The following is a 6,926-nucleotide window of genomic DNA, read 5'->3' as shown; positions in this document are numbered from 1 at the left end:
GTATTTTGTTTTAACATTTAGGTTAAAACCAAAACCAATCACACTGTTGCATAAGTTTTTCAGAAATTTTCTTTAACACTGTGTCAACATACTCCTGTTTCTTAGCTGAGGCACTGAATGCAGTCATATCAGGTGTCAAGACACTTATTATAAACTGTCCTATCTTGCCATATCAGGAATAACACTGGGTGGAGTGCTGGTGATGTATATCCGGCCCCGCTACCTCTTGCCCGTGCTATCTTGCTAAATGCATTTCTTTAAAAGTAAATTGTTAGCTATGAACTGGAATACTGAATTTAGAAACAATGATTCCAAGACACATCAAATCAAATGTGTTATGATGCAGACACTGGCTTGCAGTGTCCATGTCTTAGGGATGAAATGAGACATTCACACAGACTACCAGGTCCGGTGGAGGAAAAGGGTGGGCATTGCTTTTTCTCTCAAGGGGAGCAAAAGCTGCGGCCCTTGCCATGACCAGGCCTTTATTGGGTTCCTTGGCATATGCCTGATGGTCCTCATTTACTATGCACAGATTTGCTTTAGGTGGTTACCTTTTACAGACAACAAAGTACTGGATGCTGCTAATCATGTCACTGTAGAAGGATATTTGCAAATGAAAAGGGCAAAAGTGGTTGAACTGGTTACACTCGTCCTTGGAGGGTTTAGCATGGATTATAGGAAGTTGCTTTGCAGTAAATGTTTGCCACAAATCCAGGTGAGAGAGCTTTTTAGCAAAAAGCAAGACTCAAAGCAGCCTAGGCACATTGCAGTCCTGGTTCCCTATGGGAGAACCTATCTGTGGGTGCCGGTCCTGTGCATCTCTGAGTGCGAGCTTGGCCCACGCCATGCAGAACAGTCTCCTACAGTGTTAGTATCTAAAGTCACAAAATCTGAAAAGTAAAAATAATAAGTTTTATTTTATTATTATGGACTTATGTCAACAAGTGAACTAAGGCAAATAGCGCTGCCACCACAAGCCTTAAAATGGTATATTTTTGGTGTCTGGAGATCTTTAAAGTTTATAATTTGAGATGGTTCACATGAATTTCAATAAAAATTCATGTTCTGCATAAGGTTAGAGTTTTATCAATTTTCAATATGTGTAAAATTTGGTCTTATGGTGAATGTTTCCACTTGGCTTATTAAGTTTTATTTTTTGTGGAGGTAAAACAAAGCATTGCCTTAAGACTCCATGTTCAAAATTACAAAATGTTTTATATTATTCCTAGAGATTTTAAAGCTGGACATTACCCTGGTCTTTGTCATCATCTTTTCATCATCCTATCATCTTGGTCGTAGATTCAAGTTCATCCTCTTTTTCCTCTGGATTACAGAGTTCCTTGAGTTTATTCTTTAATGACAATGTTTTCTTTTTTAAAATTTATTTAATTATTTTTCAAGTACAGTTTTCTGTCTATTATTCCCATCCCATCCCACCCCCTGTACTCCCTGCTCCCTCCCATTTCCACCATTCCCAGTTGTTGTCCATGTATCCTTTATATATGGTCCTCTAAATCCCTCCCCAATTTCCCCTGAAATTCCCTCCCCTCTTCTTTCTGGTCATTGTAATGACAATGTTTTCTCATCCTGATCAGCCAAATGCACAAGGAAATGACCTTCTTCTTTTCTTAGATTCTGTAATGTTCACCTCGAGCTAGTGTTTCTCATTTTGTAAAATGACACGGATATTGTTAAATGAGTCCAGCTGCTCTTTAATGGCAGTTCTTTCCTCACATGAAGCTTTTTTTTCATTCTCTAATTCTTTAGTCTCTTGTAATAATGCTGGCAGTCTTCCTCTACATCAGTAGTTTTTGTAGCTATTATAGTTTCATTCTTTCCTGGTACGGGAACTGATTGTGCAATTGCTTCTATTTTCTGTAACAGCTCCTGCTTTTCTGTAGTTTGGTGATCTCCACAAATTGTGAATTCAGCTGAGAGATTAATGTTTCCAGCTCTTGTTTTAATTCTGCAATTTGTTTCAGAATCTCTAGCTGAAGCTGTTGCTTCATTTGTATCTGGGAATGTTTGGGAAGATTTCAATTTTTTTTTTAATTTTTAAAGATTTCATTTGTTAATTTTTAGAGACAGCATAAGGGACAAAGAAAGAGAAGAAGAGAAACAGCAATGTGTGAGAGAAATAGAAACATTAATGGGTTGTCTGTAGGCATGAAGCCCCAGCATGTGCTCTGACTGGGAGTCAAACTGGCAACTTTTTGGTTCTCGGGCTGGCATGCTCAATCCACTGAGCCATACCAGCCAGAAAAGATTTCAACTTTTTTTAAATCAAAGAGTTCTTAACAATCAATTGACTTTATAGATTAGTTCCTAATTATTTTTTCTCCTATCATTGAAAAGATTTTTAAATTTATTTTTGATTATTACAAGTAACTCATAAATTCAGGAATATAGTCTTATTAATTTTTTTAAATTGCACATAAATTAATTACATGTAAGTCCCCCTTGAATATAATTCTCCTCCCCTTCCTCAGGCTTTCACCACAGCTAATCACTGTTATCCCTTTTCTATGAATACTTCCAAAGATCCATCTTATTCTTTTACATTCTAAATCAGTATAGTATTTAACAGTAGTATATTCATATATGTAATGGAAGAGTTCCTAACTGTTACTTAGTTTAATCCTTCTGTTTCCTTTCACTACCTACCATTTTCTTGTGGTTGAAAGCCATCTACCTGAGTCCCATAAGAACCTTGATGCTGATTGTCTTTTCCTCACTACACTTTAGGAAGATTGTGCTGATCCTTGTGCCTCAGAATCTGAGATACCTGCTGTGTGACTGTTTGTCTGGAGCTGTTTGTTTTGACATTTCAATGTAGAAATCTGCTGCTTTAATTCCTCAAGTTGCAGATCTTTCTCTTGAATTACATTTTTGTAAGGAGTCACAACACTATCATTCTGTTTTAATGTTTACTTCTTCTTCTCTTCAGCAGGAACTCCAGTAGCCAATAGAACGGTGGAAAACTGCTGCAATATGCTAACACTGGAACATGGCTTTCTGGCAGCTACTGGTAGTCCCAGGAGGGTTGGTGGGAGATACCAGGACATGAACAGAGATGTAGCATTCATTGTAGATCCAGATGTAGCATTCATTGTAGATCCATTACTCTCTGTTCAGACCAGTCAGAATTTTCATCTCCATTTTCAAACCAAGGTTTTGTACACTGACTATATGAACCTTCCTTAAGAACATTTTGGAATACTATGCACCAGAAAGAAAGAAGGAGGTCCTACCCTTCATGGATGGAACTGGAGAACATTATGCTAAGCAAAATAAACTGGGTGGTGAAAGACAAATACCATATGATCTCACCTATAAGTGAAACTTAATTAACAAAACAAAAAAAAACAAAGAAAATATACCCAGAAACATTAAAATAAATAACTAACTGGGAATAACCAGAAAGGAGCAAGGGAGAGGGATAATGGGAGAAGATATGGGAAGGTCCATCAAGGAATGTGAATAAAGGACACATAGACAAAGCCAAAGGGGGTAGGTTCCAGGGTGGAAGGTGGGGATAGGTGGGGTGGGAGGCCGAGGTGGGGTGAAAATGGAGACAAATGTATTTGACCAACAATAAAGAAAAGTTTTGACTGAAACTGATGTTTTTTAAAATAAATTTTGGTGCAGCTCTGGCTGGTGTAGCTCAGTGGATTGAGCGCGGGCCTGCGAACCAGAGGATCGCGGTTCGATTCCCAGTCAGGGCACATGCCTGGGTTGCAGGCCAGTTCCTGGCAGGAGACAAATGAGAGGCAACCATACACTGATATTTCTCTCCCTCTCTCCTTCCCTTCCCCTCTAAAGATAAATAAATAACATCTTAAGAAAAAAAATAAAAAATAAATAAATTTTGGTGCAAAATCAAGCAGTCTTCTATTACTATACCTTCATCACTCTTGCCCTCCTTTGTAATGATGTTCAGTTGTCTCTCAGAAGCATTTTCAAAAGCAACAACTCCCTGGATTGCTCCATTACTTCTTGTCAGTGCCTGCAGCAGTAAGACACCATTACTACATATGACTTCCTGTAACATGTAACTGAATCTGCTAATAAGTCCATCAATGATGAAATATCCACTGGACTGACTGAAATAATTTGTTGCACCTGAGGCCCTAAGTATTTTAAAAGAGAAGTAAGAAGTTCACACCAGGGCAGCGGATGTGGAAATCAAACTCCTCCCATAAAGATAACAAGAAAGTAGCATTTTCTTGATAATTAATGAAAATTTCTACAAACTGGCTCCCCAAATCTACACTCTGTCTTGTGGAATTTTCTTCTAGTTCTTTTTTAAAAATACATTTTATTGATTATGCCATTACATTTGTCCTATTTCCCCTCCTTCATTCCCCTCCACCCTGTACAGCCCCTCCTACACCATTCCCCCTTTTAGTTTATGTCCACGTGTCTCAAGTTCTTTAGATTCTGTATTTCCCCTACTATTCTTGCCCTCCCCCTATCTATTTTCTACCTACTGTCTATGCTACTTATTCTCTGTACCTTCTCCCCCCTTCTCCTCCTCCCACTCACCTGTTTCTAACCCCCTCCATGTGATCTTCATTTCTATGGTTCCACTCCTGTCCTCTTAGTTTGCGTTTGTTTTAGGTATGGTTGTTAATAACTGTCAGTTTGCTGTCCTTTCACTGTTCATGTTTTTTATCTTCTCTTTCGTAGATAAGTCCCTTTAACATTTCATATAATAAGGGCTTGGTGATGATGAACTCCTTGAATTTGATCTTATCTGAGAAGCACTTTATCTGCCCTTCCATTATAATGAAAGCTTTTCTGAATAGAGCAATCTTGAATGTAGGTCTTTGGATTTCATGACTTGGAATACTTCTTTCCAGCCCCTTCTTGCCTGGAAGGTCTCTTTTGAGAAATCCACTGACAGTCTGATGGTTACTCCTTTGTAGGTGACTGTCCCCTTATCTCTTGCTGCTTCTGGAATTCTCTCCTTCATTTTAATCTTGGCTAATGTAATGATGATGTGCCTTGGTGTGTTCCTTCTTGGGTCCAACTTCTTTGGGACTCTCTGAGCTTCCTGGATTTCCTGGAAGTCTATTTCCTTTGCCAGACTGGGGAAGTTCTTTATTATTTGTTCAAATATGTTTTCCACTTTCTCTTTCTATTCCCCTTCTAGTACTCCTATAATTCAGATGTTAGAATGTTTAAAGATGTCCTGAAGGTTCTTAAGCCCCTCCTCATTTTTTTTTTTTTAATTCTTGTTTCTTCATACTTTTCTGTTTGGTCATTTTTTATTTCCTTCTGGTCCACTCCCTTGATTTGAGTCCCAGTTTCCTTTCTACCACCATTGATTTCCTGTGCATTTCCCTTCATTTCAATCAGTTTAGCCTTCATTTGTTCCTCTAATTTGTGACTAAAATCAACCAGTTCTGTGAGCATTCTGATCACCAGTATTTTGAACTGTGTGTCTGATAGGTTGGCTATTTGTTGCTTAGAGTTATTGGCTCTGGGGCTTTGAGTTCTTCTTGAGACATAATCTTTTGATCTGTCCATGCCTCTTACGTTTGAGAGGCAGAGCCCTAGGTATTCACCAGGGTGGGGCAACTCAGTTGCTGGGGTGTGATGCTGCATGTGGGGGCAGGGTCAAAGAGGGGCAATGGCAGTTCACTCTGCTGCTTCCCTCCACTGGGGCCTGTTTGGTCTGTCTCACTGCTCACTCCTTTGCTTGATTTATCTGCGTGAGAATGTGTGACCACGGTCAGCTTGTCACTTTGTGCCCTCACTGGGTCCACCTGTTGCTATCCCAGACCTGGGATCCGCCAATGGCTGCCTGTTCACCTAGGTCAGTCAGGGGGATCTTTCCTGCCCGACCCCACTCTGCCGCTGGTTCTGCCCCTTTTACCAGTCTGGCTGTATGGTTCCTTGTTGTCGGACTTCCACATAGTTCAATTTTCTATGTTTTGGTTGTGTTTTTGTTACTAAAACTTTGTTGTCTCTAAACTTGGTTGCGCGAGGAGGCACAGTGTTTCCACCTACACCTCCATCTTGGCTGGAAGTCCTCTTCTAGTTCTTCTTAGTCATCATAAGTTATCATATAGTGTTTCCAAGTCATAAATATTATTTCAGAATTCAAATGATCTGTTTGTAGAACATGGATACAATGTTCTATATCTTGAATAACCACTTCCAAGTGATATTTCTTAGATACTGATTTGAGAGCACACATGGCATTTCTCCCATTATCCAGTAAAGTAGATGAAGTTACTCTGTCATAAAGCTTTTGAATTGTCTAGGCTTCTGTATTCTGGGGTCCAGTGCTCTTATCCCCCATTACTCCACAGAAGAAATTTGTTTTGCCATTCATGCACCGGTATACAAGCTCAGTAAGAAAAGATAATTTTCCCCACCATCCACATGAGCCAGTCCCCAAGCCTGAACTCTGTACTCCGCAGCAACCACTGCGTCCTACTTATGAGCCACTCTAGCCCTCTAAGCCCTTAAACACCCTGCTGCTGTGTTTATGAATCATATTGTCACTGTCATTTGTTAAGGGGCTAGTTTTCAAACCACATATGCTGTAAACTCTTGAGTGGCTTGATCGCCTAATTAGTTAAAGGCTTGAAAACTCTTTTAAAGCATCTGGCCTCTGACCCATTCCTTCCTTTCACCATTGGTTGGTGAGCTGAATTTGAGGAGGTGAGTGGATGGAGGATAAATATGTCACCCATACTAATCTTCTTTTTAACTTTACCTTTTTGTAAGCAAACACACGATATTTGCCCAGGAGAAAGAGACTTTATTTGAACTGGTGACAGATGTCCCTAAGCAGGATGTCCTTGAAGGGTTACTCAGAATCTACCAGCATGGCTCCCTAGAGAATGTTGTATTGGTGTTGTCATAATATCCCTCTGGAGTACAAAATGAAGATATTTTATATTGTGGCC

At 39.5% G+C, this 6,926-nt stretch overlaps 1 pseudogene; it reads right to left on the bottom strand.

Annotated features, from left to right (window-relative positions):
* Window positions 1-1,279: 1,279 nt before the first annotated feature.
* Window positions 1,280-6,346, bottom strand: LOC118998434 (general vesicular transport factor p115-like; annotated as a pseudogene).
* Between the last annotated feature and the right edge of the window lie 580 nt (window positions 6,347-6,926).

Source organism: Sturnira hondurensis, unplaced genomic scaffold (genome assembly GCF_014824575.4).
Source record: "Sturnira hondurensis isolate 20B ecotype Veracruz unplaced genomic scaffold, ASM1482457v3 Scaffold0014112, whole genome shotgun sequence".
NCBI lineage: Eukaryota > Metazoa > Chordata > Mammalia > Chiroptera > Phyllostomidae > Sturnira > Sturnira hondurensis.
Note: the sequence above shows the minus strand (reverse complement) of the source record. Positions and strands in the feature narration are given on the sequence as shown.